Consider the following 19,689-nt stretch of genomic DNA (forward strand, 5'->3'; position numbering starts at 1 on the left):
TATGAATTAGCAAAGTGTCCATATGGCCCTCAAACGTATCCTATAGTTCTTGCCTTTTGCTCTAGTTGCTTCACTGGCAATAGGTCTTAAGTGTATTGCTCTTACTTTTCCTTCTCCTAGAGCACACTTGATATTTGTTATCTTTGTATATAGTTTTGTAGCAAGCCTAAATCCTTTTCTTTAGATTAAAAGGGGAAATGTAGTGAGATTCCACCGGGCCCAAACCTATAGCGCTATAGGTTCCGAACCATGCCAGGCTAGCTCAGTCGGTAGAGCATGGGACTCTTAATCATGGTTCTATGCCCCATGTTGGGCACCAGATGCAGAGGCACAGATAATGATTTATGGGACTAGGTTCAAATATTGGTTAAATATAATTTATTTTGGGGAGAAGTCACTTACACAAGAAGAAGCTGGCCGCTGCAGGTTCCGGCTCTATGGATCCCCAGAAACTGTTCCCTGTGACCCGACCAGAGACAAGAGACAACCACCTGCCTGGACCCCAGACCTAAAGGCAGTTCCTGTCATGTCTCACATGTGACCATGCCCATTTGGTGCTACAGGTATGGGCAGGGAAGATACCTCACTACAATATCTACTTTTCTCTTAGCAATTCTAGAAACCAGTTTTGGATTTTCCTGTTGTAACAAACAAATATAATTTCTTTTAAGAATTCTTTCTCTGGGACTACAGACAATGGCTCAGCATTTAAGCTGTGCTTGCTGCTCTTGTAGAGAACCCAGGTTCAATTCCTTGCACCCACATTAAAGAGTTCTAAAACTATCTCTAACTCCAGTTCTAGGATCTCTGAAACTCTCTTCTGGTCCCGTCAGGCACCCAGACACACATGATATATGATCACGGATATACATATGTAAGTAAAAGTTTTAAAATTCTTTCTCCAAATGTCAATTCATTCTTTAAGAGTTTCCACCTTGTAAACTGAAAGTAGACCTGGCTTCCTAGGAGACTCCTGTTTCCATTTGAGGCTCTAAATTGAGACAGAAAAAAAAAATCACCTTGTATCAGGTTTGAATGAGTCATGAGTTCATTGTTCATTAATTAGCATTTAAGATGTCAACACATATATGAATGAAAAACTAGCTCTCGCAGTTTGTTGTCCTAGTGTTCTCCAGCTGCCAGGCACAGCAGTGTCTGGAATATTGAGCAAGCTAATGGAGGTGCCACAATGATGCACTGTTGCAGTTAGGAGCAGAACATTAAACACACAGTTCCTTAAGTATTTAGTTGTAGACAAATATCCTCAATCCTAATAAAGAAGGGACAAAATGCTTCAACATCTCATTGTAACACTTCATAGCATTAAATGACCCAAACCAACAGTGGAAAGGTGAAAGAATGGTGTATCACATAAAAAAAGAGAATGGATAGCATTTTGTGTTCATATCCAAACTCATATTTTCCTTTCTGTTGCAATTAAACTTGCCAATTTGAATGTGATTTTTGTCTTTCAGAATAGTTTTGTGTGCATATTAAAATACAAATATGAACTATTATTATGATTATTATTATGATATAGTACATTTAATGTTCAATTAGATTATCTCTTGTTTCAAAACCCTGCTGGTATACACTTAACTGAGACAAAGAGACAGAGAGACATAGAGAGAAACAGAAAGACAGACAAGACAGACAGACAGAATATGAAAGTAAAAACTGCTGTTATGAACTATAAATGAAAGGTAACAGAATGTTTCATTGCAATCCTGATATGATCCAAGTCCATCAATGATTTTATACTATGGAGAAAATGCTTTATGTTCTATTAATTCTGAACAATTTTTATTGTTTATGATATTTTTATAATATGCTCTGCAAAGCTAATAAATTGTGTCATTTTCCATTTGGTTTCTACTATCTAATCAGCTGGTGAATAACAAGGAGCATTATGAAGCAGCGATGCAGTCTTGAATACACATAGAAGCAGACAGAACCACAAATCTGCCTGCCTATTTCTTTCAGTGGAGCTAATTATAAAAATGCCTCTTGGAAGACAGTACTGCGTGCTATAGCTTCAGAGAATACAGAGGGGATCCCAGCCAACTCATGTTCACAATTGTTCATGAAGGTCAAAATAACAAATACAGCATAGAATGTGTCTGCCTAAAGGAAGGGAGATTTTTCAGATCTTATAGTGCCCATGAGTTCATCATCCAGAATTGCTGTAAGAGGACAGGACAAATCAGGAGAAGTACATTAAAGAAGGGAAGGGAATCATCTAAGCAGGCATAAGAATGCCTTTCTTTTTCCTTTTTTATTTAAATTAGAAACAAGCATGTTTTACATGTCAATCCCAGTTCCCTCTCCCTCCCCTCCTCGCCTGCCCCCCACCGACCCCCTATCCCAAACCCTTTCTGTTCCCCAGGGAGGCCTTCCGTGGGGCATCTTTAAAGTCTGTCATTTATCATTTGAAGCAGAGCCTAGACCCTCCCCAGTGTGTCTAGGCTGAGATAGTATCCCCCCATGTGGAGAGGGCTCCCAATGTCCATTTGTGTACCAGGGGTAAATAATGATCCACTACCAGTGGCTCCATAGATTGTCCAGACCTTCAAACTGACACCCACTCTCAGTAGGTCTGGAACAGTCCTGTGCTGGTTTCCCAGCTAGCAGTCTGGGGTCCATGATCTCCCCCTTGTTCAGGTCAGCTGTTTCTGTGGGCTTCTCCAGCCTGGTCTTGAACCCTTTGCTCATCACTCCTCCCTCTCTGCAACTGGATTCCAGAGTTCATCTCAGTGTTTATCTGTGGGTGTCTGCTTCTGCTTTCATCAGCTACTGGATGAAGGCACTACTAAGGTAGTCATCAATCTCATTATCTGAGAAGGGTATTTAAAGTAGCCTCTCAGCTATTGCTCAGATTGTTAGTTGGGGTTAACCTTGTGGATCTCTGGACATTTCCCTAGTGCCAGAATTCTCTTTAAACCTATAATGGCTCCCTCTATGATGGTTTCTCTTTTCTTGTTCTCCTCTATTCTTCCCATGAATAGATCTTCCTGTTCCCTTGTGTCCTCCTCTCCCCTCTTCTTCTCCCCTTCTCTTTCTTCTAGCTCCTTCTCTGTCCCTTTCCCCCTTCTCCAGGGAACATATACATTATTTCAAACAGTTTCCAACTATATCATTTTCTTTAGTTGACACATACATACAAACATACATACATACATATATACATACATACATACATACAATATTTGGCCAGGACTTCCATCTTCCAGTAATTCACCATAATGTCAAAAGGAATGACATTACTAGATTTCCCTCTTTAGTCACATACAAGTGAATCTACAAGAAAAGTGATAACATGGACATCAAATGGATAGGTCTATTCAAAAAAGATTGTCCTGAAAATGTTTCCAGAATGTCTCTGGCACAAACAATCAAGTTCAGAGTTTTGAGTTGTTGGACATCCAGGTGCCATAGTCTATGACTCCCCAACTTTACAGGCTATTGCAATTTTTCCTTAGTTATGTTCCAGGACTTGATGGTAACATCCTGTTGCTGAAGAAGCAATATGCTTGAGTCATACTTCATAGAAAAATCAAGGTGTTAATGATCTGGAAGATTCAGCCCTACTGGATAGCCTTCACAGCATCTGTAAGTGCTATGGATGCTACCAAAGGGGAAAAGCAATCATCAATCTTACCCATATATGGTGGACACTGCAAGCTACAATAACAACCTCCCTGACATGGTCTGCACATCGGGGCAAAGATGACATGAATACTATGGGAGTAACCAAGCACTTTTAGGTTGAATTTAAGGTGCACTCCATGAGATGGAATATTATCAATGAGGACAAGACTCTGTGGCTATACTGGTAAGGGATCCTAGCAGCAAACCTGCCACTATTTATTCTGCTAAATAGACATAGCTATAAAATGACTGTACTGATTTATTGCTATACTAATAGATAAGTGCATTGCTCAACACTAATTAGAGAAGTTTCTTCTTGCAGTACATGCCAATTAATACAGAGACAAATAACTGGTCGATGTATATAGAGCATTCAGCCTTAAATGGGACAGCTGTGTTGCACCCCTCCTGTCAAAGCTCAGAGATTATTTTGGTTGGGTTTGATGATTGTAAGAGCCAGAGGTGGAAGATGACTTTAAGGAAACAGTGTATTCAGGACACAATAGTGTACAAGCACATGAGAACTCACAGTGACTGTGACATCATACACAAGACCTGCACAAGCTTAAGCCAAAAAAACAAAACCCAAATGGAGGAGAGGAGTGGAGCAAAGAATCCCACTCCTAGATAAGGAACTATTGGCATTTGATTGCTGCTAGGAGAGGGCAATTCAGCCTTGTTCAAAGGTATGACACTTAGTATACCACCACATCCCAAGGCAGTCTCACTCTCAGAAGTAGTCAGCCCACAGAAGCTGGACTTGATAAGTCAAAAGAGAAAACAATATAAGGGTGGTTGGGCAATGGGTGTGGGGGAAGTTTTGGGAAGAGTTCGGGAGCCAGATGAAAATAATTAAAATATATTGCGTGAAATTCTCAAATTAATGAAAATATTTTTAAACAGAGTAAGATTCTTGTCCAGACATTCAATGTGTTAATCCTAAGCACTCTGAAAGCTAAGATTATTTTCTAAAACATGGGAAAATGATTTTGGGGAGCAAAAATGAATGATATCAGGGATCCACTGAAGTGTCAGCCTGCTGCACCAATAAAAGCACACATGATGAGAAGCAATATGAGCTGCTGAAGTCCATTTCCTGTGAATTCATGACACAGTTAGGATGAAGACAAGAAAAAACAAACAAAACCATCTTATGGAGTATAAAATGTATTTTTCTTAATTGAATAGAAATGTGGTGTCTTCTACTCCAAAGAATATTTAAAGAAACAGATAAACCTAAAGCTGCTTAACGACTGGTTTCTTTCACTTAAAGGGCCATCTGGGTTGATTTCACTAGTGGGAGTACTCAACAAGAGTTAGAGGTTAGAATATCTTCTTCGACCTGTCTCAACATGCCTTTCCAATTCAATAGCTCAAACAGTGGTGCCAGCTTCAGACAAAAGTGCATTCCAGTCAACAGGAAAGGTCCAAAAGTGCTAAGAATTTTGTGAACCTTTCCAGACGCTCTGCAGTTCAATTCTGTTACATACCATTGATCATAACTGAAACACATTGCCAGCTATACTAGCTTGTGATGCCACAAAATAAAGCCATCAGGGAGCTCTTTAACCACCTTACAGCTAGCTGACCATGTAAGTATGCGGGAAAGGCAACTGAAAGGCAATCAATCAGCAGTCCCTATCAGAACAGCACATGGTCATCAAAGCTTAAGTGGCCACACTGTTAAAGCAAAGGGACCATAAACTCGTGTGAATATCAAGAGCTTACACAGAGAACAATGTATCTCTAAGATGCATGCAAGAAATCAAAACCAAGATAGGTGAGTTGCATGTAACTAGATGGCAAACCTGACTTTACATAACCCTGCAAAGTAGACTACATCTTTAAAAGTCACACACAGCAGAGAAGCACTGTTTTCTGCATCCATGCAAAAGAAAATTACCCGTCTTCCTCTACTCTCTCCTGTCTTACGACACAGGAATGGCTCTTGGCAAAAGAAAGGATTCCATCTTCGTTTTGAAACCCTGGGCAAGGGAAAATGAGGTATAAACAGTCATTTTTTTGTTTTGCAGATTTAAAACTAAAGATTGCACTTGGCTTAATAAAACATCTTTGTGGAAGAATTTCCATCAAAAATTGTATTAAAAACAGTTATGTAGGGAAGGTTCTACATAGAAATTTCCTTGTTCCGTAAGTACACATACTATAGTGCAGGAATGATACAGAGAAAATTACTGCATGGGTAGAAGGAGTTAATCTGCAATTGAAAGTACATCTCTGAGCTACATAATGAAACAGTAGAAAGTAATCATTATTTAAAAGTGCATGGCACAGGCAAAATGAATAGGGTCATTTCCATAATGTCTTTGTGGGTTATGAGCCAAATCTTTTCTCAGACTACGAAAAAAATTGAAAATGAAAAAGTTACTTAGTTTCCTAAAGCTTCTCTCATATGTAACTTCACAATTAGCCAGGGACAATAGCCAATTGTTTTTAAACTACCTGCATCTTTGCACATTAAAATCAGGCATTTCCCAGAAACACAAGCTGGCAGCATTGCAAACGCAATTCCATCTAAGTGCATCTATTCCCCACTCTAGGGTTTAAAAGCAGAAGGAAACCTGCCCAAGGTCACACAGAAAGAGGGGAATAGAATTATCCTCCAGTAGAGTGGTACTGCTAGCCTGTAATGCAGTCAAACTCTTGTTTACTGTTCTTAAATATCAACTTTATGAGCTGAAATCTGAAAGGTGGGATTCTGAAATGTGTTTCTCAACAAAAGCTAACACAATCCCAATCTGTAATTCTATCTGGTAGGCCATCCACCTATACACTAAGAAGAATGAGGAAAATTTAACTCAATTGAAACAATCAAAAGTTTAAAACTTCAAGTAACTGTGCCAGTAGAGACAGCTGTGCCATCATTTAGTCTATTGTTCTTAGTATAATATAGGGTAATGAACAGAATGCTGCTGCAAGGACCCACAATTGCAGTGCATAAACGTAAAGTGTTTAGAGACCATGATGCTAAAATCCCCAATAGTCCCTTAGTTTTCATGATTTCCCCTTTTTAAAACCTATATAAGTAAGGGGGTTATTTAAAAATTTATTTATAAACTATCTAAAGGAATCAAGATGGGAGAAAACTAGAGTTTAGATCTGATTTCAATTATCTATTTTCAGAATATGTATTTTAAAAATAAATAGCATGTTCCTTAAAACATGTTTCATACTATATGCTTGAGGAAAGTAACCCTGTCTTAGTCATATCAACATTAGTGTGTTGGGAGCGCTAAGAAGACAGAAAGCACATCAGTCACTTGGTCTGGCGATGCTCCATAATCACTGCTTTTTGCCCACACATGAAAATGACCTACTATTTCAAAAGTAGGTAGGCATGGCATTGGGTATTTGTCTTAAGAAAAAGAAAATCAACTCATTTGCTGTTTTTGTTTTGTTTGTTTGTTTGTTTGTTTTCTTTTTTTTTTGCTTGCTGAAAGGCAAGCATTCTTCAAGAACGTGTGCATTAAGGATGAAGTGTTTAACTTTCCAGAGATTTTAAAAGTGCACACATGCTGAAATTACTATTAAAAATACAGGTCACACGAGACAAAGAACAATGTGGAGGTGAAAGAATGAAAATAGAAAAGAATTAGACACATCTTTTAAAAAGGTGTCCTGAATATCCTAGCAGGAAAGCAATGGCAGGAAGAGGGAAAGATGGGGGTGTGAGCCCTAAAATGACTCCATGAGATGTTTTTATTTACTTTCTTACAGCAGAAAGTGAAGCAGAAATCAACAATATCCCTGAGTTAAAAATAAAGGACAAGAAATCTGGAAGTAAATGGCAATTAGAGTTCATGTAGCCAAGCTAAATAGGCTAAATTCCTGGTGAGTACAGTTTGGAAGTGAGGGGTTCTCTTCTTCCAGTCCCCTTGGGCCAGAGGCCAAGATTATTAGGATCCCAATAACTACCATAGCATTTTTGTTCCAGGTCATGACTTTAACACTAGAGATGGAAGCCAAGAGTCCCAGAGACCACCAATCCACACAACAGCAAGTACAATAGCTCACAGCATTTTCTCCAGGGAGAAGTCATTTATAAGAAGAAAGTTCTGGCTTCCTTCCCCCTCGACCTCTCCTGAGAGCCCTCATCCAGTGGCTGATGGAAGCAGAGGCAGACACCCACAGATACACACTGAACTGAACTCTGGAACCCAATTGCAGAGAGGGAGGAATGAAGATCAAAGGGGTCACAACCAGGCTGGTGAAACCCACAGAATCAGCTGGCCTGAACAAGGGGGAGCACATGGACCCCAGATTGACCCCTGAATGTGGATGTCAATGAGGAGGCCTCGGCACTCTATGGGGCCCCTAGTAGTGGATCAGTATTTTTCCCTGGTATAAGAAGGGACTTTGAGAGCCCATCCCACATGAAGGGATGCTTTCTCAGCCTGGACACATGAGGGAGGGGCCAGGCCAGACCCAGGATGATGTGGTGAACTTTGGAGAGCTCCCTGGGGAGAGGAGGGGGGATGGTGTGGGGGGACTTGTGGGGTTGGGGGAGGGGAGGGAGAGGGAGGAGGGATTGACATGTGAATCAAGCTTGTTCCTAATTTGAAATAATAATAATAATAAACACCAAATGGACTGGGGGGGCAGGAAAGTTCTGAAGTAACAACCCCCACCCTCAAAAAAAGACTTTATTTGAAACAGTGCTTTGAACCATAAGGCTCTCCAAAACAAGAGTGACTCCTCTTAACTAATAATGACAGGTTAAACCAAATACAAGCTAGTTTACACAAAAGAGTGAAGGGAAAACATTCTGCAGCCAGCCCTATTGGGATGTAAACAAGCAGCAAAAATTACTCCTGCTCTAGTTTCACTGGACCAAGTTGTAAAGCAATTTATGCCTCAGGATATTGTCAGAACAGCAAATGAAGCACTCAACAAAAGTCACTAATTAGCGCCGCACAATAGTAGAGCACAGTAAAAATGAAGCTCTCAGGTTTTTAGAGGAACTAGAAAAACGACATCGTGAAAGAGAAACCATCTAAAAGCACAAGCTCATGTTTGGGCTAAACCTTCTGAGAATCAACACAAAGAATAAAAATATGTGGTGTTTGTTTAAATTACCTAGCCAAATCACATATCCAGCAAACAGCAGGCACCCCCTGGCATTGGGGGTAATAAATCAGTATCAAGAGTTGCAGCAACAATGTATTTCAAATGCTTCTCTTTTCTTTCCATTTTATCCTTTGGTGCTATTCTCCTTTTAACCTTTTAAATTTGTATAAATTAAATATAGAAATTGAGTTTCATTGTGACTTTTTCATGGCTGTTATCTTTCAATAATAACTCTAAATATAAGCAGTCCTTGTGCTGATCACCACTTAAAAGACATAGGCTGCCTACTGGATTAACTATAAGCCTCAAGAAATGTGTCTCACTAGCAAATATAAACACAAACTAAAAGTGGAAGGATGGAAGAATATATTATGAGTAAATGGAACATGAAGTCATGAAGAAGTTATACTAACAGCCAAAACCCCAAACTTTAAACCAAAAGCAGTTTAGAACAGAAATAGATTAATAAAGAAGATAATCACTATATGCATACACACACACACACACACACACACACACACACACACACACACACACATATATATATATATATATATATATATATATATATATATATATGTATGTATGTAACCTTGACACATAAAATTCCCTAAAACAAACACAGCTAGATATTAAATGTCAGGCAGTTCCCAATAGAATAATAGCTCCCTCTCCTCCCAAAATAGGCCCTTATATAAAATATCAGAAAAGAAATACTAGAGTTAAGCTATATTGTAGACAGCATAGACCCAACAAGTAAAGTAGTCTTCTGAGATCCTATGGAATTTTTTCCAAAATCAATTATGTTTTAGGAAATAAATCTAGTGCTAACAAATATATACCACTAAATAATTTCTCATATTTTACTACATCTTTTTAAATTTTTTAAAAATACTTTAAATATGCTAATAAACCCAACTTACTAATATTTGTAGAACACAACAAAATAATTCTAACAGAAAAGTTTATATTTAAAACTGCCTACATTTTAAAATGCAGAGAAATGTAAAGTTACTTAATAATTCACCGCCAAGTCTCAAAAAAAGGAGCAACCCAATCCAAAAATTGGTAAGAGGAAAGATAATACAAAGTTCAGAACTGAAATTAATGAAATGGAAAACATGAGAGCAATAAAAGGTATGAAACAAACAAGGAGTTGATTTTTGAAAAAACAAAAAGGAATAGCAAATACTGAACAAAACTAACCAAAAAAAGAGAGGACTGAGGTATGTGTAGCTGAACTGAAGAAACTTGCCTAGCATATCCATGGCATAGGTTCAATCCCTAGGTACTTGAGAGAGAGAAAAATTAGTAAAATATGATGAAAAGGGAAATGTTACACCAAATATTATTACAATCAACAGGATTTTAGATGATGTTATGCCAACTTATAGGGAATTGAAAGTCTAGAAGAGACAGATAGATTTTTGACAGATATGGCCTAACAAGGAAGATATTAAATGCATTAACAAAAAAATAGTGAGCTTTGAAGAAGTAAAAGAAAGTCTTGCAACAATGAAAAGCCCAAGAATAGACAGAGTCAGACAGAATCACTTTTGAATTCTACTAGACTTTTAAAAAGAACTAATGCCAATACTTTCAAAGGCTTCCATAAAAAAGAAAAGGAAATATTTGGAATGAATTTTACAAAGCAAATGTAATATACTAAAACCATATAAAGACATAAAATAAAAAGTATAGGCCAATTTCTTCAATGACCTTATATGTAAAATTCCACAATAAAATATTTGTAAGATAAATTCCACAACACCTAGAAAACCATACACTACACCTTGATTGAATTGATTTCATTATTGCAATGGAAATGCAGTTTAACAAACATAAACCAATAAATATAATACTACAAACAATTAGAAATTAGGGAAAAAATAAAATAATCAGACATGCAACCGACATTATTCTTACTGGAAACAAACTCAAAAGCATATCTTCAAAAAACTTAGACACAAGGGTACCTACCTATGTTTGTCACTGTTATGCATAGCATGCTTGCAAGAAAAATTAGAGATAAAAGTGGGTAATGAATAAATCAAATTTCCCCTATTTACTAATGTTATGGTCATATACAGAAAAGACTATAAAGAATCTGCCAGAAAACTCTTAGATCAGCAAAGTAGCAAGATACAAAATCAACAACTCATTATGTAGACAAGGCATTCCTCAAACTAAGTGTATAATCTGGGCTGGCTTTGAAGTCACTGCAATCTTTCTGCCTCAGTTTCTCTAGTGCTTTGATGACAGGGGTATATCACTATATCCAACACTCATCTGATGTTTTTTCCACCATGTTATTACTCCTAAATGACTTTTTAGATTCTATTAGTCCTCACCAGTGCCAACCCCATCAACCACCTTCCACACTCCCCACAACGTCTCCACTCGTCACCCATAAAAACAATAGTAGTAATGAAGACACAAGAATGTTGCATGACAAATATTAGGCAGAGCTCTGGGACTCCTGCAGAAGAAGGGGAGAAGGATTGTAGGAGCCACAGGAGACAAGGGCACCTCAAGAAATCTACAGAATCAACTAATTTGGATTCATAGGAGCTCACAGAGAGACTGAACTGACAACCAGGGAGCCTGCAAAGGAATGACATAGGCACTCTGCATATATTTTACAATTGTGTAGCGTGGTCCTCCTATGGAACTCCTAACAGTAGGAATAGGGGCTCTCTCTGACTCTTTTACTGACTTTTGGGACCCTATTCCTCATACTGAATTGCTTTGCCCAGCCTTAATATATGGGAATGAGCTTAGTCCTACAGCAACTTGATATACTTTGTTGATACTCATGGGAAACCTGTGCTTTCTATAACAGAAACAGAGAAGGAGGAGGAGGAGGAACAGAGGGGGAGGAGGGGCTAGGAGGAGAAGAGGGAGGGAAAACTGTAGCACTGATGTAAAATAAATAAATAAATAAATGTATTTTTTAAGGAAAGAATGTTGTGAGAATTAAACTTGGTTTCATATGCAGCCGATTTTTTTTTTTACAAACAATGAATAATAGGACTCTTTTCTTGGATTTGTGGGTCTTAATATGTAAGATTTTCCTACACCAGCCAACTCTTCCAGTGTATATGTCAACTGCATGTGACACATTTGAATCCTTGTGTGAACCACAAGTAGTGATTATATACCACAAATTAAAGCTCAGTCCCAGTAGAGAGTCCCCAACTTTTTTTTTCGAGACAGGGTTTCTCTGTGTAGCTTTGGCACTCTCTCTGGAGACCAGGCTGTCCTTGAACTCACAGAGATCTGCCTACCTCTGCCTCCCAAGTGCTGTTATTAAAGGCATGTGCCACCAATGCCTAGCAAACCCCCAACTTTCAATGCCAAATTTCAAATAATGGATTCCCAGTTTTTACATATGTCTGTCCACTTGATAACACATGAGAGTTTTCTGTGTCCTTGTCTTCAGGGTTACAATCACATCTCAAAACTCAGGGAGACAATTGTTTGCTGGCTAATAACAAAAGACATGATAAAGAATACAGAAAAATACTCAAATGAAGAAGATACTTTAGGGTATAGTCTAGAAAGTCCCCAAAGAACTATACATCAACACCCAAAACAGGGTTGTGGTCTCCAACACAGAAACTGAGGCCTCCATACACTTCTTGGATTTTGATGGATGATCTGCACTGCAGCCACGTTTGATTTGGTGGTGAGTCACTGGTGACTAAGTTACTATATCCAGACCTTCTCCTTTGCACGAAGGTTGGAGGAAAAATATGAAAGTTCTAGTTCTCTAAATACTTGTTTGTTTACCTTAAAACCGACTCCTTCCCCAGAAACAGACACATTCAGAAAATCCCAACTACCAATTGTCTCAGTAGTATATAAAATACTTTATACTTTGGAGATTATTGCATATCAGAAAAAGCGGGTAAAAAGCAAATGTATACAGTAAACCCTCATTATCACAGAGGATATGTTTCAGAATCCCTAGTGGACACTGGAAAATATAGATAGTATCAAACCCTGTATCTATTTTTTTTCTTGTAACAAGTGTTGATGGTAACTTCTAATATATAGGGGCCAGAAATTACAACAGTGATAGAATGCTTGCCTAGCACACATGAGGCTCTAGTTCAAATTCTCAACACTTCAAAATTAAAGACAACATAAATCCTAGATGTGGAATTACACCTGTAATTCCAGCACATAGAAGGCTTTTTATCAAAAATTACAATAGAAAAGACAAAGCAAATTAATAACTCAATAGCTAATAACAAAATAGAAAATATAGTGGTATACTACAATCTAAAATATTTAAATATGGTCTCTTTCTGAAAAATGTCTCCTTGTGAAATATGTGTCCTTCTTAAAATGCAGTGAAATCATGTCAACATGATGTTTTGAGGTGAGGGGTATGCTATAGGAATTATGATGCAGTATCAGGCTAATATTAACCTTGGGATGGTACAATTATAATACTACCATTGAGACATGATGATGTTGGTTGGAGGAATCATCAAGATTTAATCCTCTAATAGGTATTTTGAAGAATGATGTAAGCCATTTTTCTCTTTCTTTTAAATTTGTCCAAGTATTGGTAAAGACGCAATTTCCTGGTGATTATATGGATTTAACACTGTATTCCAACAGATGATAATCCATAATTTTATCCTTAAAATCTACACAATTCAAAATATTTAGGCAAATTGTGGTAATGTATACATTCCTAGTTCTGCTTCAGTTTCTCCTTCCGCTCCTTTTTCCCATGTGGATAAGTCAACAGGTTCTGCTGCCATTTCTCACTAACACTTCTTAATGGTCTTGGTCTATATATTCTTTCATTACTTCACCAAGCACATCTACAAATCCTCTCCACCTACACAGGTCATCTCATAGAATTGATTTTCCTGGACTCTCATCAGTCTTAGGGAGCCTTTAAAATCATCCATGACTTCACTCCATAAGTTCCTCCAGGAGGGATTCATTCAAAGTTTCTAGTCTTAAATTCATTGGTTCTAGCTTGGATGAATGAGGCCATTTCCACAATTATGGATGATTTCTAGCACTACAGTGTATCCTGGTTGAGTTCTGCATCAATTGTTAATAAATGTGATAAAATGCCAAGGGACTAGATGTGACTTTGACAAACTAAATAATGTCCTGGTCAAGGTCCTAAAGCAACAAGTTTGTGTTTGTAGCTAAAAATCAAATTTCAACATTTTCATTTTCGTATCAAAGAGATTCAGGGTATCCAACTATGATTTTTTATTAATGGATCTTTAAATCCCCACTGTTGTTCTTTTATTTTTTCGTCCTTGCAGTGAATATTGATCAAAAACTCCACAAATAGAATTGTCTGCTATTTCTCAATATGTTGCCAGAATACAAACAGATAATTGTTGGTTTTCAGAGTGAATGGATTCTTACATTAGATTTTATGTTATGTCCTCTAACATTGTCACATCGTACAAAATTAATCTGCCCTTTCATGTTTGATTCCTGATTAATGCCTCCTTTGCCTTTCTATAGATATATGTTCCATAGGTCACCTTTTTCCACTATCCCAGTTTCAATGAAATTGAAAACGTGCTTTAGGTACTATCTCTCCCTCATCAGCTTCTTTAACTTTGCCAGAAACATGAAAGCAACCATTGGCAGATAAAACCTGCCTAGTAAATTTTATCATTTTCCATTTTAACCATATGCTCAAATTTATATAGCCATTCGTAACTTACCTCATACATTACAGGGCATACTTGACTGACTAAAATTTTAACTGTAACTTCTACAGCTTGAAGTATAACATCAAAACTCATATAAATGCTTCCTTTTCCAAATTTTCACATGTAGGACATTCACTCCTTCCATAGATTTCAGCAACTTTAGGGGAAATCGTTCACCATTTTCGTAAAAGGACCAATTTTATAGTCATTACTCTTTGTTGCAGAGATAAAACACCATGATAAAGGCAAATTCAGAAGGAAGTATTTATCTGGCTAGTGGTTCCAGAAGGACAAGAGCCTTAATGGTAGGGAGGTATAACAGCAAGGGGAAGACATAGAAGCAAAAGCAGGAAACTGAGAGATCACAGCTCACCAGCTGAAGGAAACAGAAAATGAACAAGCATTGTAACTCTCAAGGTCTGCGCCTGCTCATGTACTTCCTCAGACAAGTCTCTACCTGCTACTGGTTCCATAACCTTTCCAAACAGTGACACTAACCAGAAACCTGGTATTCAAATGTGAGTCTATAGAAGGCATTTATCATTCAAAGCACTACATAATCCATAACTTTTCTTTGGCACATCACAGTTGTCAGTATCATTCCTCTCACATGTCAGGCCACGATTGGGCAAAGTAAGAATGACTTCAATACACTCTAGTGTAGAAATAGTATTTTAATCCCAGCACTCGGGAGGCAGAGGCAGGCGGATCTCTGTGAGTTCAAGGCCAGCCTGGTCTCCAGAGCGAGTGCCAGGATAGGATCCAAAGCTACACAGAGAAACTCTGTCTCAAAGAAACAAACAAACAAACAAAAGAAATAGTTGCCCACATGGTAACCAAGATGGCTATGACCACAGAGCAAGTAGAGTTAGGATAAGGTAGGATTTGCTAGACAAAAGGATGACTCACACACCAAGCAGAGTGTAAAAATGATAATTATAAGATGCGTCATCACACTACTCAGAATAGTCTGTAATTTAGCTTACAATTCATTCTTCCTGAATTCTCTGTTTATTATAGATGGACCAAAACCACAGAAAGTAAACTCACAGAAAATTATATTTCTTATTATTTCACAAAAAGTATAACATTCATGTACATGAAGTACACATAACATAACGTAAGTTAAATTGTTTTGATTTACATAAACTTAGCATTATATTAACAAGAACATGAAAGTATTAATTCTTCATGAGAAGAACCTCAATAAAACAGACTACCGTTTGAAATAGGTTTACTAAAATAAGTAATTTTTGTTTTGTTTTATTTTGTTTGTTTTTCAAGACAGGGTTTCTCTGTATAGCTTTGGAGCCTATCCTAGCACTCACTCTGGACACCAGGCTGGCCTCAAACTCACAGTGATCCTCCTGCCTCTGCCTCCCGAGTGCTAGGATTAAAGGCGTGCGCCACTAACACCCGGCTAAAAATAAGTAATTTAAAATTTTTCTAAGTTTGAGATGATCACAAATGGAATAAAGTTGGTATTTTAGCTCCTAAAACAGCCTCATGGGCCAAATTTCCTCCAGGCCATATTTCAAGATAACATATGGCCACATCTGGTCTCATGATGTTTCCCTTGATTACATATTTCCCTTTTATTCTCAAAATCTTTTTGTCCTTTTCAATGAGGAGATCTGAAACAGGCCTCTTTACCTCCAATCCCAGATCCATTTGATAACCTACCTAGAAGCCTCTAGCAGCTTAATATGGATAGTCATTGCCCATTACATTCTTCTCTTCACTTAGAGACACTGGCATGCTCCCACTCTCAGATGCCAACATAGCATCTCTATCTGTCCCTGATTGTCTTTCAAAATCAAGTAAAAATTCCATCTCTACATTACAACTGTAAAAGGATCACTTTCAGGGTGTAACTGAAATAGTTTCATGATATATAGTCTTCACACACTAAAACATTGAGTCCTTTCCTGATCCTACAGTTATGAAATGCTGACAGCTGTCACCTTGAGCCTTGTGTCTAAGGACAAGACATAGCACAATTTAATCAATAATCAACACAGCTAGGCATTGTTGAAAAGTAGGGTTAAAATGTAATGCATGTTATCTTTGATTTAAAAAAATACTGTTCCCCTAAATAAATCTTTCTAGTCATATATTCTATAAATCATAGTCTAGTCATATACCACAAGTTATCAGGATTCACGTTCTAGAGTAGCAGTTCTCAACCTGGAGGTCATGATCTCTTTGGGTATCACCCCAGACCATTGGAAAACACAGATATTTATATTACAGTTCATAACTATAGCAAAATTACAGTGATAAAGTAGCAACAAAAATAATTTTATTGTTGGAGTTCATAAAAACATAAGGAACCGTATTAAGGGGTCACAGCATTAGGAAGGCTGCGAATGATTCTTCTAGAAAGTCAGGCAGTACCCACAATCAGACAAGCCAGCACTTTACTTTTGTTTTCCACACAGATGGAAATACTTGAATGTTAGCATTCATATCCAAAAATTTTTTTTGAAACAGGGTTTCTTGTCCAAAACTTAACTCCAGAAAAATACAAAATTTTGGCAAAGGTAATGCTGAGTGAAAATACATTTTTAAAAAAGGAATTGGAGTAGAAGTAAATGTAATATATACTTGACCCAAAGAAGGAACTCACTAAACCACCTTTAAATAAAACATTAACAGAGCTACTGACAGGGCTCAGCACTTGCTTGACATGAGATTTGAATCTAATCTCCAGCACCACAAAAGAAAACAAAGTTATTGGCTACAATTCAAATGATCTTTTCAGAAAGACTCATATAAAAAGTAGTTTTCTGAATGACACAAGGTCAAGACATAGTAATAACTATGTTTCCATAGGAAACATCATGTTTCCATAGAAAAATTTAAGAGTACTATTTGCAAATAGATAATGACCATTCATCTTTGTGAAAAGCTTAAACATTTCAAGCTATTGTATAGCTTATACCGAGCATATATACCAAAACTACTTACTGTTAAAGAAGTATAATGGCATTTTATATGTGTAAAGTGTTCATTTGTTATATGGTTTCAATATGAAGTGTCATTAAAAAAAAAAGAACTACATGACGAAGGCTCAATCCCCAGGCTCTGGATACAAGTATCAATATACTATTTCCTGAATAGCTTACTGGGGCTTACGAATGAAAGGTGTCTAATACGCCTTGTCACTTTTCTTCCTAGCTAGCATGAAGTAAGAAACCTTGATTTCCTCTGAGCCACCTGAGGCCACAGTACTACACATTGGGGATCCCAATACAAAGAATCAATGTAATGAAGACTTGGGTCCTCCAGAAAATCAAAGAGAGACAAAATTTTATCCAAACTTACCAAACAGTGGAGAGAGAACATGCAAATTAACAAAATCAGAAATTAAAAGGAAGACATAACAACAGACACTAAGGAAATCCAGAGAATCATCAGGTCATACTTTGAAAACCTGTACTCCTCAAAACTGAAAATATAAAGGAAATGGACACTTTTCTGGATAGATATCACTTACCAAAATTAAATCGAGAACAGATAAGCAATTTATATAGACCTATAACCCCAAATGAAATAGAAGCAGTCATCAAAAGTCTCCCAACCAAAAAAAAAAAAAAAAAAAAAAAAAAAAAAAAAAAAAAAGAACCCAGGGCCAGATGGCTTCAGTGCAGAATTCTACCAGAAATTCAAAGAAAAGATAATACCAATTCTCCTCAAAGTATTCCACACAATAGAAGCAAAAGGGTCATTGCCAAACTCCTTTGACAAGGCTTCAATAACCTTGGTACCCAAGCCACACAAAGACACAACTAAGAAAGAGAACTGTAGACCAATATACCTCATGATGCAAAAATGCGCAATAAAATACTGGCAAAACTAATCCAAGAACACATCATCCACCATGACTGAGTAGGCTTCATCCAAGGGATGCAGGGATGGTTCAACATAGGAAAATCCATCAATGTAATCCACCATATAAACAAACTGAAAAAGAAAAACCACATAATCATCTCACTAGATACTGAAAAAGCCTTGGATAAATCCAACAACCCTTCAGGATAAAGGTCCTGGAGAGATCAAGGATAACAGGAAAATACCTAAACATGATAAAAAGCAATATACATCAAACCAACAGCCAACATCAAAATAAATGGAGAAAAACTCAATATGATTCCTCTAAAATCAAGAACAAGACAAGGCTGTCCAGTCTCTCCATACCTCTTCAGTATTGTCCTTAAAGTTCTAGCTAGAGCAATAAGACAACAAAAGGAGATCGAGGGGATACAAATTGGAAAGAAAGAAGTCAAACTATTTGTAGATGATATGATAATTTACATACGTGACCTGAAAAATTCTACCCAGGAACTCCTACAGCAAAGTGGTAGGATAGTTTGCTTAAGTGACTGGAAAAACTAAACCAGGGAACTCCTAAGGATGCTAAACACTTTCAGAAAAGTGGCAGGACAAAAGATTAACTCCAAAAAATCAGTAACCCTGCTATATACTGAGGTTAAATGGGCTGAGAAATAAATCAGAGAAACATCACCCTTTACAATAGCCACAAACAACATCAAATATCTTGGGGTAACGTTAACCAAACACAAGAAAGACCTGTATAACAAGAACTTTGAGTCTTTAAAGAAAGAAAATAAAGAAGATACCAGAAAATGGAAAGATCTCTCATGTTCTAAGATAGGTAGGATCAACATAGTAAAAGTGGTAATCTTGTCAACAGCAATCTACAGATTCAATGAAATCCCCATCAAAATCCCAGAACAATTCCTCACAGACCTTGAAAGAGCAATTCTCAACTTCATATGGAAAAACAAAAGATCCAGCATAGCCAAAACAACACTGTACAATAAAGGAACGTCCAGAGGCATCACAATCCCTGGCATCAAGTCTATTATAGTCCTGAAAACAGCTTGGTACTGACACAAAAATAAACAGGTAGACCAGTGGAATCAAATTGAAAACCATAATATTAACCTATACACCTACAAACACCTTATTTTTTTGACAAAGAAACTAAAATTATACACAGGAAAAAAGAAAGCATCTTCAACAAATGGTGCTGGCATAATTGGATGCTGGCATGTAGAAGACTGCAGATAGATCCATCTATTGCCATGCAAAAATATGTAAGTCCGAATGGATCAATGGTTTCAATCTAAATCCAGCCACACTGAATCTCTTAGAAGAGAAAGTGGGAGGTACCCTTGAATGAATTGGTACAGGAAACCACTTCCTGAATATAACACCAGTA

The sequence above is a fragment of the Cricetulus griseus genome, chromosome X (genome assembly GCF_003668045.3).
Source record: "Cricetulus griseus strain 17A/GY chromosome X, alternate assembly CriGri-PICRH-1.0, whole genome shotgun sequence".
Taxonomy (NCBI): domain Eukaryota; kingdom Metazoa; phylum Chordata; class Mammalia; order Rodentia; family Cricetidae; genus Cricetulus; species Cricetulus griseus.